Here is a 15,081-nt window from a genome sequence, read left to right as displayed (position 1 = left end):
GTAGGTGGGATTACAGGCACACGCCACTACACCCAGCTAATTTTTGTATTTTTAGTAGAGATGGGATTTCACCATGTTGGCCAGGATGGTCTCGATCTCCTGACCTTGTGATCCACCCACCTCAGCCTCCCAAAGTGTTGGATTACAGGTGTGAGCCACTAAGTCCAGCCAAGAGGTTCTTTAATATGCAAATGACTGGCCTCTTCAAGCTGTTCCCTCACTCACCCAACTCTCCTCTTCACTCTCACCTCTCTCTCTCTCTCGTTTATCCCTGGATAAATCCTGACTGGGATCTGGAAAGCTGCCCCTGCCCAGAAAGAATAAGGTGGAAGGAGAGGGGTAGCTGAGCCTCATGGCATGCATGCCAGCCCCCACGTGGCTGGAGCCAGATCCCAGCTTGCCCCTCTGCTGAACCCTCATCCCCGCATGCCACCCTGCAGGACTGACCCCCAAGGCTGCCTGAGCTCAGCCTCCCCACTGCTGGCCTCACTCAAAGTTCTTCTCTGGGCTGGGCTGGGAGTTAGAGCAGGGAGAAGTCTCAATCTGTTGCACCTTTACCTTCCCCTCCCACCCCAGAAAATCCAGGTCTCCCTGTTCCCATGGGGAGTTCTGCTTCCACCAACGCACTGAGTACAACAGGAGGAGGACAAATTCTAGGGACTAGGGAGTTCCATTCTGGGTCCGATGGGGCCCAATTCAGCCAGTGTCCTCCTGCGAGTCCCTTCTCCTCTGACTTAAAAAGCCAGGATGCTAACTCAACTTCACCATTCCACAATGTACACATATCATATTGTACATGATAAATATATATAATTTTGTCAATTTTAAAAAATTTAAGCTCAGGTTTATATGTGATTTTATAAATACACATAGTTGTCTCATATAATTAGAAAATTATCCAATTTTTTTGAATAAAAATATATTAAGATATGTTATTTCAATGCTTCTAGACTGTGACTAGGAAAAGCATATATTCTTTCAAGCACATTCCTGATTTCGATGTTGCTTACTTGAAGCAGCATTAATGGAGAACTTAATTTCATTTCCACAACTCAGTTTAGCTGTCCTGGAGATAAGTATCTAAGGGTTTTATGATGGAGGTTAGAGTTGTGTTGTTTTGTTTTCTAGAAAATTAATGCCCAAAAAAGCAAAGAATCACAGAGAAATGGCCCCTCCATGAATGATCAATGAGGAACGGATCAGGGGCTCCAGGCTGTCATAGGGCTCTAGGCTGCAAACTCCAAAAATGGAAACATCAGCTTTAGAAGTGCTCAGAAGCCACCCCGTAACCCTTGCCAGCCACAGCGCCTAACACTTGGATGGAATCCTTTTCGATACTAAAACAAAAATAGATTATATCTCAGAAAGAGACACAAAAATGATTTGACACTATATGTATAATCTAATTCAAACCATAGACCCCTAATCGACATTTAATTGATGCAATAATGTTTTTCATGACGGTAAATAAACAAAATATATAAACAGAAACATCTTCTTTGATGTTTAATGACTGCTTATAGCAGCTATTTGGGTCAGAGCTACTGAGCCCTAATAAACAAATGCTTAATAATCAATTGAAATGCATTTCTCTGGTTATTGCCTTATTAAATCAGACGCAACTTCAGCTGAGGAATATTCCTTCCAACAGGAAGAAAACGGTTGGGAATGAAAAAGGTTGTGATGGCAGGTCCCTGTGTACCCTGTAAGTGAAATGGACGAGTTTCTCTCTCTATCCCTGCAATTAGCTGGAGCCTATGAGAAAGCCACACTCCAGCCTGCAGGTACCCCGGGCCTTGTTGTGCTAAAACAAAGTGTCTCTTTTTCAGGTTTGACTGTCATTATAAATCCTCTTCTATATTACCTCCTCTGTGGGGCAATCCATGTAAACAAAACAATCCATGTTTAAAAAACAAACAAAAAAAAAAGCAGTGTCTGGCATGTTCCATAAATCCTCAAAAAGATCGTTATTGTTATTTGCTACTGTCATTATTATCATAATATTAGTATAATCCTAACTTGCCACTGCTCTCTGAGCATGCGTGAAATTCACTCTGAGTTTCGTTTTTCATAAAAGCAAGCCTTATTTTTCAGTGCCTGAGTCAAGCCACATCCCGCTGTCCCAAACAGCAGCTCCATCAGCTCCAAGCCGTGTCTGGGGAGGGCCAACGCTGGCCACGGCCAAGTCTACAGTCAGGGCCACCTCCAGCTGGAACTCTGAGCTCTTGCTCCTTTCTCAGGTGCCTGGAAGTTCACGCCAGCCTTTTCTGTGTCACTTTCAGTCCTCATGCTTCCAGGTAAGCGCTGTGTTTGGGGCCCTGGAATGGACATCCAACCTGTTTCTCATTCCTAAAGATTCCCCAGAGCCCAGCTCCGGGCGGCTGAGCCCATCGGTGACTCCAGAAAGTCCCTTCCTACAGCTGCGCAGCCACTAGCCCCCTGGCAAGCCCCTCACTTCTCTCCTTTCTGCTCCCCTCCTGCTCTTCTCCCCACTCCACTCCTCTCTAACACAACCCCAGTGACTGGGCTCTCTCTACCCAGGGTGAGCAGGAAACCCAGAAGTTGGCTGCCCTGCTACAGAGATAAGGAAGAGGCGCATGTGTGCAACACTTAAGGGAAGGAATAATCACCAGAGGCCCATTGAAGAGACTGGGCAGGCGCTTGATGGTCCCAGGGCGCCATCGTGTGGCCAGTCTACATAATGACAAAAGGGTCCCTCTCCTGTGACCATCCGGTCTGGGCTCCTAAAGTCCCTATCCAGGACCCTTCCTTAGACCTCAGAAGCCCCACAGTTCACCTTCTTGGAGGGATGGGAAGAGAGGGAGAGCAGAGATGAGAAACTGACAGCAGAGGCCAGAGCAAGGAGAAGGAAAAGGTGCCCAGGGCAGTCTGTGCTTCTTAGACAAAAGGCTGTTCAGACAAGACCACGAGTTCCTGAAAGAAAAGGGGTCAAGGGAAAAAAGTCCCATGGGAACAGAAAAAGCACAGCTACAAAGACAGAAACCCAGGCGGCCTCCACTGGAAAGCTGGATTTCCAACACCTCGGTGCAGGGAACCAGGAGAGAGGGAGAGAATCAGATTCAGGAGTAGGGTCAGAGAGTTCCTTTCTTCTTCCCTTCCCCTCCTCTCCCTCCTCTCTCTCTTCCCCTTCCCCCTCCTCCTCCTCCTCCCCTTCCCCCTCCTCCTCCTCCCCTCCCCCCCCCTCCTCCTCACCTTCCCCCTCCTCCTCCTCCCCCTGCCTCTCCTCCCCTTCCCCTCCTCCTCCCCTCCCCCCTCCTCCTCCTCCCTCTCCTCTCTATCCTCCTCCTCCCCTCCCCCTTCTTTCCTTCCTCCCTTCTCCCCCTCCTCCCTCCAATGCACCCTCCTCCCTCACTCTTCCTCCTGCTCTTTCCCACCTTCCTCCCCCTTCTTCCTCCTCCACTGCCCATCCTCCTTCTCCTGCACCACCCAGACACAGGCTAGGAGAGTACAATTGATAGGATCTTGAGAAGCCATAAAGTTCAAAAGTACATCCCCCATGGCCCCTCCAGCTCTGGAGAGTTATCCCTATCATCCTGCCAGGTTTGTGCAACCTCATTTTACAGAGGAGGCAGCTGATGTATTAGTCTTATTCCAAGTGTGTATGCTGACTTTGGGGAGATTGTTATTAAACACTCGGGCTTGGGAAATCAGGCTGCCTACATTTCTGTCTTCAGTCTACCTGGCTGTGTGAACTTGGACAGGCTGCTCAACTTCTCTGAGCCACCATTTCCAGACCTGTAAAATTAAGATATAATTGTATAATTGTACCCGGCCCTCTGGGTTGACATGAAGATAAAATGTGATAAGATACCTAGTGCTAGATATTTTCACATGCAAGAGCTAATTCTGTTCCCCAAACATACCAGGGCATCATGAGTACTAACATACCCCATTTTACAGATGAGAAGCTCAGAGAGGCTGAAATTATCGGGCAGAAGTTGTACTGACAGTGGCTCAAGCCTAGATTTGTCCAATTCCAAATTTGCATGAGAATTCATTGACTATGTACCCCTAGTTTGTGCAAGCTCTTCCTTCTGCCTACAATGCCCTTTTCTTTTGACTCAGCCAGAGAAACTATGAGACCCAAGCCAGAGGTCTCCTGCTCTGTGAGGGCTTTCTCTACTCCTCCAGACCCAGCAAAGTTCCCAGGAGACCAGCCCAGCTCTTCATTAGCACGTGGATCACGTGGCAGGGTCGTCACCTATCTACCTGCCTGGCTCCCACTAGGTGGAAGCTCCTGGGGGGCAGGGCTGAGGCTATTTCCCTGCAGCTGTGTCCAGCTTGGAGCATTGAGTGGCACAGTGGGAGCGGGGAGGAAGGAAGGGAAGAGAGGAAGAAGGGGAAAAGAAAGGAAAGATACAAGAAAAGAGGAGGGAGGACAGGAGGAAGAGCACAGGGGAAGCAGGGATGCAAATGAGGAAAAGAGGAAGGAAGGGAGCTGGGAGAGAAGGAAGACGGGGGGGGGGGGAGGAGGGAGGGAGGGAATAGGAGAGAAGGTAAAGGAAGAGGAGAAAAGAGAAAGGAAGGAAGGGGAGGAGGGGGAGTGCAGAGATGAAAAAAAGAAAGAACCGAAGGGAAAAAGGAAAGGGGGTAAAAGGGAAGGAAGACAGGGAGAGAAAGGAAGAGGGAGGGAGGGAGAGGAAAAAAGGCATGGAAAAGGAGGGAGGGGAAAAAAGGAGGGAGGGAGGGGAAAAAAGGAGGGAGGGAAGGGAAAAAAGGAGGGAGGGAAAGGGGAGAGGGAAGGAGGGAAAAGGGAGAGGGAGGGGAGGGAAAGGAGGGAGGGAGGGGAGGGAAAGGAGGGAGGGGAGGGAAAGGAGGGAGGGAGGGAAAGGAGGGAGGGAAAGGAAGGAGGGAGGGAGGGAAAGGAGGGAGGGAGGGAGGGAAAGGAGGGAGGGAGGAAGGGAAGGAAGGAAGGAAGGAGGGAAGGAGGGAAGGAAGGAGGGAAGGAAGAGGGAGGGAGACAGTGCCTTAGTTCTCACAGTTACCTTAGGGGGGTCTCTCTCCCTGGCAGAGGAAGCAGGTATGGGTGCCTCAGTACCAGCCACCTGGCCCTCTCCCAGCACTTCCTTTTGACCAACTCTCTCCCGCCCCCAAGGCTAGTGCCAGTGCCTGACTCTGATTCTCTCCGAGTCGGCATTTTTCTTCCCATGCTGGGGCACAGGCGCAGACTCTGGGAGTTAACACACCTGCCACTCCTGTGCTGACACACAGCTTTTCAGAAAATGGGAAGATAGGAAACAAGGCTAGATGCTGCTGGGGTGGGAACAGGACCTGGAGGCTCCCCCAGCTGGGGAGGGGGCTGCTAGGGTGGGAAAGGGCCCTGGAGGCTCCCCCAGCTGGGGAGGGGGACTGCTGGGTTGTTCTAACAGAGGACTCTGGGGGGGGGACTCCTCCCACTGACCCCTCTATCAATGCCCCACCTCACCCTCCTCCTCCCACACATTGAACAGGGTGAAAAAATGTCTCCCCCACTGCAGGCAGGGCACTGGCTGGAACGCACAGAAAGGAAGTCTCCAGCCCCTTCACCTGGACAAGATGTCAGGGCAGCCCTTCCTCTTATCACCTGTGAACAAAATGTCCAGAAACATTGCCAAGAAACAGCCACCAAAGTTCAGCAGCCCTAGAGCAATTTGACAAAATAAAATGCCCCTTTTCAGAACATCATATGAGCCTGCTGGCCCCTCAGTGGACCATTTATGTGGGTCTTGTTTCTGCTAAAACACACCTGGTGTCACATCTTCCTTGAAGAGATGGGGGAGAGCTTAGTTCCAGCAGCTCTGGGGGAAGAAAAAGAGAAGACACAGGTGCCCAACCAGCACCCCAAAGCCTGACCCTCACACCCCAGCCCAAACCACCAAGCACGAGGGTAACAAGAAACACTACAAGCATTTACTCATTGAGTGTTTAGTCACGGCATGCACTATTGAGCTAAGCATTTAAATCACCTTACCCTCTCAAAATTCCAGCAGGAAGCTGTTACTTAGGGAGGACAATTCAGAGAAGTGAGTAACGTGCCCAAGGTCACACAGAGAGTAGGGGATGACTCAGGAGGTAAATCCAGCCCAGACCCTCATTCTGAGTCTTCTTGCCGCCTTCTCTTTCCCTCTGGAAAAAAAGTCCATTGGTGGGAATTGCCAAAGTCGAGGGACAAGGGTTTGGCAGTAATTAGGAAGGCTGCGGAGGAACTAGGTAAAAAGGAAACCAATTATCTCACATTAGGAAGAGAAAGGCAATTCCCAGCTGGAAGAGCTTTTCCTTTAGGGGTAACTGATCCCCTCCCCAGTCCAGCCTGGCCAAAACTGGCAGCCCCATGACTCTCTGCCACCCTGGGCCTGACTGGAAGTAAGGGGTGGGCACAGAGCTGGCAAATAATTGTTTTTAGAACCCATGAGGTCAGAATGCATCATGAAAACAGAGCAGAGCGGAACCCACAGACTGGGAGTCAGGAGAGGCAGGCTTGGGATGCCGCATCTCAAAGGAAGCTGGGGTCAGGAGGAGGTTGTAACACCCAAAGCGAGTTGTCTCCCCACTCTGCCCCAAGGCTAGTATCCCAAGAATGAATGGCAGCCTTTGAGCTTCTGCAAGATCAGTAGCAGTGGGCCCCCAGGATGGGCAGCTCTTTGTCCCTGGGGCATGGAATCCTCAGCTGCTTTGGGCTGAGAGACAGATAGTGTCATTTAAATTGCACACACATTGCCTTGAAAGAGGTGTCATATGGAGCCTGGAACAGAAGTAAACTGTATTTCATATATCATCTGTGCTATTAGTAATGACTGCCTGGAACAAGAAATATAAAGGGTCCAGGGAGCTGCCCCTGGACTCCATAAGAACTTGCACAGAGATCAGTTAGTGATGCCTGCCAAGGATGAAGTAGAAGGGCTCACGTTTGCCATCCCTGCCCTCATCTGCTCTTGTGCCTCATATCAGAAGATGGAAGGAAAGAGATGTCTTGAAGAGACCGAGTAAGAGGTTATCTAAAGGCCAGCCACATCCACCCAGTGGTTGAAGGGTGACTTGTATGAGTCCCTGTGTCACAATGTCACTGGCTTACCCTATAATAAATTCCTTTGCTGCTTAAATTAGAATCCATTTTTCCATTTTTCGCTGCCTGAAGCTAAATAAGAACTCTAACTTGCACACTTCTTCCTTCAGTCCTTCAAGACTTCATTAATACAAGGCTGTTGTATATAGGAGACTTATTAAATGTTTATAGGTAGGAAAACAACTATAGAACAAAGAACAATTTCAAATTTAATGCTAGACATGATGCTTCCTAGGAGTATATTGGTTATTCCTGCCATGGGGGATTTCTCATTGTCCGCTCTTTCCATGAGCCACGACTGCTCACCATAGGCTCAATCTCTCTCTCGCTCGCTCTTGCTCTCTTCTCTCTCTCGCCCTCCCCCCGACCCACTCTCTGACATCTTCCTTCTCCTCTTAACATGGAACCCTTACCTTCTCTTTCTCACATTATTTCCTGGGAATCTCGTAATTCTACCCAAGCTATATGATGGAGTTATCTATTTCTCCTGCTCTCACCATCTAGACCTGCCAAGGTGAGGTTCACTTGTCTCAACCATGAGGAGCCATTAAAGTTGTTGCCCACAGCCAAAGAGCCTCCCACATTTGAGATAAAGGCAGCCCCTGCCCTAGAATGTAGAATACCAACCATTTTATTTGTAAATAACTTTTCTCTTCATTCCTGACACTCTAGCCTGTCACCTGGTAAGAAGATAATAAGGCATAATGATGATTATTGAGCAGGAAGAAGGATAGGCCCAGCTGTGACTACCGTCCTCTCTCCACCATTCAGGATGGTCCTGAACCTTGGTTGTGTGCTGCAATGCCCTGGAGTGCTTTCAACAATACAGATGCCCAGGCCCCATTCCCAGGGAATCTGATTTAATCAGTTGGGATAGGAGGCTGGCAGCCGCCCAAGTAGCTTGAATGTAAAGTCACAGCACAAAGCCTCTGGTCCATACTGTTGCTGTCACTCAAAGAAAGGCCTGGGGCCAAGATGACTGTGTGCTCACCAGCACCCAATTCCTCTACCTGGTGGGCATCCATGTAAATTCTGTTTCCCAGTAATAATTCAGTGACTGAATTACTTGGCCACACCCAAATGCAAATCACAGACACATCTAAACCCAGTCCACAAAAACCTCCTGTGCAAAGCTCTACATGCTGTTCTCACTGCTTGCCAGATGGAAGGGAAGGACTCCAAGATCCTAAGAGATGGCAGAGCTAGAAGATGGGGGGTGCCTGGGTCCCTGCATCACTACAGGGAAAGTCAACTGCCAAATACTCAAGTGGACTTAATGTGAGAATTAGACTTCTAGGATATTAAGTGACTGAGATCTGGGGGAGAGTTGTGTTACAGGAACTAGAATTACCTTAACTAATGTTAAGGTAGCTTCCTTTCTGGAATATACTTTTGGAGACTGGGCCCAGAATCTCCTCAGCTTAGTGGGAGACATTTGGTAATTCTCTGGAAATGTTAAGAGCCTTCCCCTCCATGCTCCCCCTAATACTCTGCTAACCCCTAACTCCTCACACTAGGTTCCATTGGTAGGGATTCAGAGACAGAGCATGAGGGTTCATCTGGATGCCTGCATCCACCTGTCAGCCTCATCTGTATGTCTTCTGAAGCTTCAGGTGCTCCTACCCATGACCCTCCAACCACAATGGGCTTCCTGTGGCTCCTTGGACATGCAATGCCCTCTTCTGTCCCAGGGCCGTGGCACTCACTGTTCCTTCTGCTTAGGACACTCTCACCTACCTCTTTCTCATGGCAATCACCACGTCCCTCAGATCTCAGCTCAAAGGTCACCTTCTAGAGAGGCTTGCCCTCATGCCCCTGTCTCAGTTGTCACCCCCACCCCTTGTCTCTATGTCCACACTCTATTTGTTTTCTTCATAACACTGGTCACAAATCTTAATCACGCATTTATTCGTGTTCTTCCTCGTAGTCTGTTTCTCCCAGTAGACTAGATGCTCCTTCGGGAGGGAGGGATCTTTTCTTCTTGTGATAAGCACAATGCCAGCACAGAGTAAGGCGCTCAGTAATGATTTATTACAGGCACGAACTCATGAATGCTCAAGTCAGACCAGGGATGCAGGCTTCCCAACACTTGTTCCCAGTTCTGGATGTGATGTAGGAGGGCACACAAGACCGAGAGCTTACAGACCACAACTATCCCGCCACTGGAGGGAGCACCAAGCCCAGGGGCCCTGGGGTGCAGAGTCAAAGCTAGAGGCAGATCCAGGACCAGCACACTTCACATCTCTTGGCGGTGCAGTTCACATTGCTAACATGTGAAGCGGAACCCCAGGGGCTATTAGGGCATGGCCTTTGTAACTATATGTGACCACACTGGACAGGCCCTAGGTCTGCCTGGGGTCAGGCAGGAAAAGTAAGTATTCCCAGACAGATCATTATCATGCTGTACTCTGGAAACTTTGTTCATCTCGTCTTAAACTTTCATGTGAAAACCAACACATAAAGATGGAGACGTTTCAGCTGAAACAAAACAGTCTGCAGTCTGCCATGGTAGGCATCAGAATCCTTGAAGACAAGGAGAATACAGCATCACCCCATGGACAGGGCTCCTATGCCCCACGGACAGGGTGCCTGTGTCCTAAGGAAAGGGTGCCCATGCCTCATGGACAAGGCACATATGCCCCATGGCATTGACAACATCTTATTTCCCCAAAGGCTGAATTGAGTCTCTAGGGAGACATCCAGAAGAGACCACACCTACCCTGGGCACAAGACAGGAAGCGTGAGCTCCTTCTTGAACCATCCCCAGATGTTATAAACCCAGCCCCCTCCTTTCCTTCTAAGGTGAGGTTTCCAGCCCCAGAGGGAAGATGCCTGGACTGTTTTCCAACAGGTCTAAGTTGACTCTGCCCACCCTGCCCCCATCACATCTCAGAGGAGACAGGTAAGTATTCACAGGAAGCTACTGTGAGCAAATGTGAGGAATGTCCCACAAAGCAAATGAATATTGCTGTTCTTTATGCCCCAAAAATGCCTCTTTACCTGTTTCTGTCAATTTTAGCATCCTTTCATGTGATCCAGGTAGGTGTTCTGTTATAGAAAGAATTTATAAATGACACATGGGTAGATATCTACTTACTTCTTCATACATTATGGATTCTTTTTCTACTGCTTTTAGACCTAATTGACTCATTTTTATCCCTTCCCCACTTTCCGTGTCTATTTCTACAATATGCTTCTCCTTTAAGCCATCTGTCATCTGGGCTTGGTGACATGATCACAGACTTTGTAATTCTTCTCCCCAAGAAGTCCCCCAAATCATGGATCTGCCCTTTCTCTAACTACCCTTCCCAGAACCCCTATCTCCTCTGCTTGTGACCCGCTGGCTCTAAACCTTGGAGCCTATTACCTGAGACCAAATCCAGCCCTCCTACATCACAGGGCCTTGAAGAGCTTGACATGGCCTTGAAGCAGCTCCTTTCACCCCACAAACAGATGGGAGGTGAATGTTCCACACAGCATCTCTTCTTTGCCCTGTCTCCATAAGGATGAAGTCCCAAGGCTCTAGAGTCAGATTCAGATCCGTTCTTTGCCATTTGATCACTGTACAACTTTTACCTAGTTTAAAGAATCTGAGATCCAGTTTTCTTGCCTATAAAATGGGATAGAGTCAGTTGAACAGTGACCCAAAAAAAAAGATATATCCATGTCCAAATCCCTGGAACCTGTGAATACTATCTTATTTTTGGAAAAAAAGATCTTGGCAGATGAAATGAAGTTAAGGATATTGAGATGAAATCACCACAGACTCCTTGGATAAGCTCTAAATCCAGAGACAAGTGTCCTTATATGAGTCAGAAGAGGAGACACACAAAGGAGAAGGCAGTGTGAAAAAGGAGACTGAAATTGAAGTGATGTGGCCACAAGCCAAGGAAGCCAAGGAATGTTGGCAGCCACCAGAAGCTGAAGACGCAAGGAAGCATTCTTCCCTACAGCCTCCAGAGGGAGTGCAGCCCAGACTTGATTTCAGATGTCTGGCCTCCAGAACTCTAAGAGAATAAATTGTTGTTGTCTTACATCACCTAGTTTGTGATAATTTGTTGTGGCAGCTTCAGGAATATAATACATGGGGTTAAGTCTTAAATGAGATAACCCATGGAGTACACTACCTATTACCCAGTAGGAACTCAACAAAGGTCAGACATCATCACCATCACCATTGCCATTGTCATCTCCAGCACCATCACCATCATCACCATCACCACCATCATCACCACTATCAGCATAGCCACCACCACCTTCATCACCATCATAATTACCACCACCATTTCCATCTTCATCACCATCATCACCATAATCATCACCATGACCATGTCCATCTTCATCATTGCCACCCCATCTTCATCATCATCGTCCTTGCCATCATCACCTCCATCATCCTCATCACCATCATCGTCATCGTTTCTGCACACACTAAAAATTTTTCCTCCAATCTATACATTTAGGGACATTTGATATTTCTCTATTGAATACTTTAGCAATTTCTATTTTGCTCTAACATCTTCTCCACAATATAGATGATATTCACATTTGTGCACCATTGCTCCCTCTCCTTTCTTGGGAGAAGCTTAATTCTGAGACATATTTCCCCCAGTTTTTACTATTAAACTATTCTTTCGTGAAATAGTAATAATAAAAGAAAATAGCTGTTTCATACATCATCACTTAGAAAAGACATGGCCTGTTCTTTACATAAGGGTATCTCCTCTGGGTATTTCATTTGTTTTATTTTACTTGCCTGTGGAATGTAGAAAACTGGAAATCAAAGCTCTAGTGTCTTTGATGCCCCCCACTCCACCCCACCACTTCAGAGTATGGTTCTTGAGTGTCACCGAGATATGGAGGGAACTTGGGAGCTTCAGATGCAGGGCTAATATCTGCTTGAGATGCTCAGGGAAAGGAAACAACATGAATGTAGGCTTCAAAGCAGACAAAAAGTGAGCCAGTGGTGGAAGTAGTCCAGACCTGAGGTCTCTGTGCCTCAAACTGTTAACGAAGGGCCCAAGCTCCCAGGGAACCCCAGGCCAGCTCAGCCAGCAGGTAACCCCGCATCCCTCCTCCTCAGGGCCTTGCTGCCTCCTGACATCACCCTCCTCTTCCTTCCCACAGGCAAGGGTTCGGCAGTTCTTCCCTGCCTCCATCCCGCACACACACCCTGGAGATCAGGGCTGTGATAATTACACCAAAAAGTCCCATGCCATAACAAGTATGTAATTATGTACTGAGCAGCTTAGCAGGCAGGATCAGTTCAGCTTCCCCTGGGGAGGGGTGCATCAAATCTCAGTAGGGGAGGAAGAGAGGGAAGGTACAGGATGCTGTGTCTCCTGCTAAAAACTCCGGCAAGAAGCCAGAGGGTCAACTGATCAGTCCCAGCCCATCCCAGGCCTGAAGGCAACAAGCAAATAACCACAGCACAGCACAATCCAGGAGTGACGATGAGGGGTTGGAGCAACTGTCACCTACTTCAGGATGCTCAGGGAAAAGAGGTGACATTTGAATCCAGGCCTCAAGGGATCTGGAGAAGCTGTCAGGGCAAGAAGGAAGCTTCAGGAAGGGAACAACCTGAGCGATGGCCTGGAGGTACAAAAAAGGCATGTGAAGCTGGAGTCTGGGTGTTGAGCAAGCTGTAGAGATGGCTGCCAGGGAAGGAGTCACGCTTATCCTGATTTGGGGGCTAGGTACCTCTGGTCCCCACCCAAATGAAGCATGGAGAAACGGGAGACTATGAAATGGACAGTGACACAAAAAGGAGTTAAATGACTTATCCAATACTATAATCAAAGCCAGAATTTGAACCCAGAGACTGGGATTCCTCTCTTAACCCCTAAACCTCATACCAGTTACAGAAAGAGGTGATTCTAGACAACGAACCACAGCGCTACAGTGGGCTGAGCCCAGGGAGTCATGAAGGTACGGAGAAGTCCCTGTGCTCGTCAGATTTCTGTTGCATAATGCTGCATAACAAACAGCCCCAGTGGCTCAATAGTATACAGTACTCAAGGGTCTGCAGTCAGCAGGACTGGCTTTGCTCCTGACTGCAGGTCACTTTCAGGTCTCTTCCATGGGGCTTACACTCTGGGACCAGTGAGTCATTGGAGGATCTTCTTTTCATGATGAATGGGAAAAGCCCAGGATAGCTGAGCTGAATAAAAGAATTTCCACAATCCACCCCAACCCCACCTCTAGTGCCCAAGCCCCCCTTTCCTACTCCTGGGTGGTCTACTCAGATCCTTTCCCTTGGCCACCCAAATTCCTCCTAAATATGCTCAGGAAAGATACCCTATGCCCTCTGTCCATATCATTCCTGACTCCCCTCCCATGGACCCCTGCTCTTCTTACTGAACCAAAGTCCTGCCCCGAAGGCCACCTCAGGAGAAAGCAATGCCCAATAGGCTGATTCTGCTCAATAAAAATCCCTGGGTTCAAGTGACAGAAATGGAAAAGCACACTTTTTATCATTTCCACTACACTCAAGCCTTAAACAAGCCCAAGCTCCATAGAGAGGGTGGCCCCCACCCACGTATCCTGACCCTACTTCCTAAGCCCCAGCAGTCAGTCTCTCTCAGAATCAGGGCTCCAGGACAGGGAAGGGGAGGCTGAGAGCTGAAGAATACACTAAAGAATATATTAAGCAGGAAAACTTCTTGATTTGGGTACAATTGGAGGAGGGGAGGGAGGAGGAAGGGACCTGCTGGCTTCCCGGGTTCTTAATTTGAGGCTCCAAAAGGAAGAAATAATAACAACAATAACCATCCCTGCTGCAGCCACAGCACTTCCTGCCCGTTAAGGCGTCCGAGAAAGTGCTGACGGGGACGGCTGACAAGCGTGTGCATTGTAATTCACACCATAACAGCATCTCCAGGGCTCATGGATTTCTCATTGAAAAATTATGTGATGTCTTTTTGGAAACCCAATACTGAGTTATTGATATCGTGAAGGCAGCAGGCTCACCACTTGCAGCCTATTAGCTTTATACTTTCTGAAGGACTTTTTTTTTCCCCTCTAATTTTCAACTTGGTTTTCCCTTTTCAGTTTAAATTGGATCATTGGGCTTGAGTGAGTGTCTGTGAGTGTATACTGGGGGAGGGGCTGTTCTGTATACCTGGCGGCGGGCGTTCTTAGAAGTGTGTCAAGATGTGTGTGTGTGAGTGTGTGTGTGTTTCTGCAGGAGTTAAGTATCTGGGTATACAAGCCTCACTATATGCTTGTGTGTGTGTGGTAGGAGGGAGGACTTTCAACTCTGCATATTTGTGGTCATGTCCAGGTGCAAATATGTGTAGTGTGTGCATGTGTGTATACCTTTATGTCAGAGTAGCCAAGTGTATTTTTATATATGAGGTGTACGCATAGGTGTGTGTGTAGTATACATGGAGGTATGAATGTGGGTACATGCACAGGTGTATTTTTATATCTGAGTAGCCATGGAAATGTGTGTCCATATCATACGTCTGTCCACATATCTATATGGATATCTGCATTTTATATGCATGTTCATCTATGTATACCTATGTGTCTTTGGGTCTGTACGTGCGTGCCTGTGAGAAGCAGAATTGCTGTATTGTGGTTCTAGGGTCACACAGTTTGAGGACCAATACTAGTTTTGCCTCTTGCCAGCTGTGTGACATCAGCCAGTTTTTTTTAACCTCTCTGGAGCTCAATCTCTCATCTGCAAAGTGAGGATCGTTGTAGCCTTACCAAGTAAAGTTGTTGAGAAGATAATGTGAGCACATGTGTATAAAGTGTGCAGCACAGAGCCCAGTGAGTGCAAGATTCCCTTGAACCATCACATAGGTGTCCCTCAGCATGTGTCGGAAGCAGAGGCCCTGTACTAAGAAATGGAAACTTCTGCCACCAGCTCTTGCCTGCTTGGGGGCTCCAGGGTGTGATTTAAATCAGTTTCGTACCTGGCACCTCCATGCAGGGCCTTTGCAAAAATGCCTCTACAGAACTGAACCTCAATTCACTCTGAACCACACCACTGGGTGTGAGACTTGTGTCTG

At 48.2% G+C, this 15,081-nt stretch overlaps 1 long non-coding RNA gene across 2 annotated transcripts in view; it reads right to left on the bottom strand.

Moving 5' to 3' along the window:
* The window catches only part of LOC110740506, a 106,027-nt gene extending 99,693 nt beyond the window's left edge, over positions 1–6,334 (bottom strand). For both annotated transcript variants that reach the window (XR_002515133.2, XR_002515132.2), the window contains exons 1-3: positions 5,972–6,334; positions 5,747–5,798; positions 3,701–3,756 (exon numbers count right to left, since the gene is read on the bottom strand). This is a non-coding gene — a long non-coding RNA (uncharacterized LOC110740506). The remainder of the gene's footprint in view (positions 1–3,700; positions 3,757–5,746; positions 5,799–5,971) is intronic.
* Between the last annotated feature and the right edge of the window lie 8,747 nt (positions 6,335–15,081).

Source organism: Papio anubis, chromosome 16 (genome assembly GCF_008728515.1).
Source record: "Papio anubis isolate 15944 chromosome 16, Panubis1.0, whole genome shotgun sequence".
NCBI classification, from domain to species: Eukaryota; Metazoa; Chordata; class Mammalia; order Primates; family Cercopithecidae; genus Papio; species Papio anubis.
The sequence above is the reverse complement of the archived record's forward strand: the minus strand, read 5'-3'. Positions and strand labels throughout refer to the sequence as shown.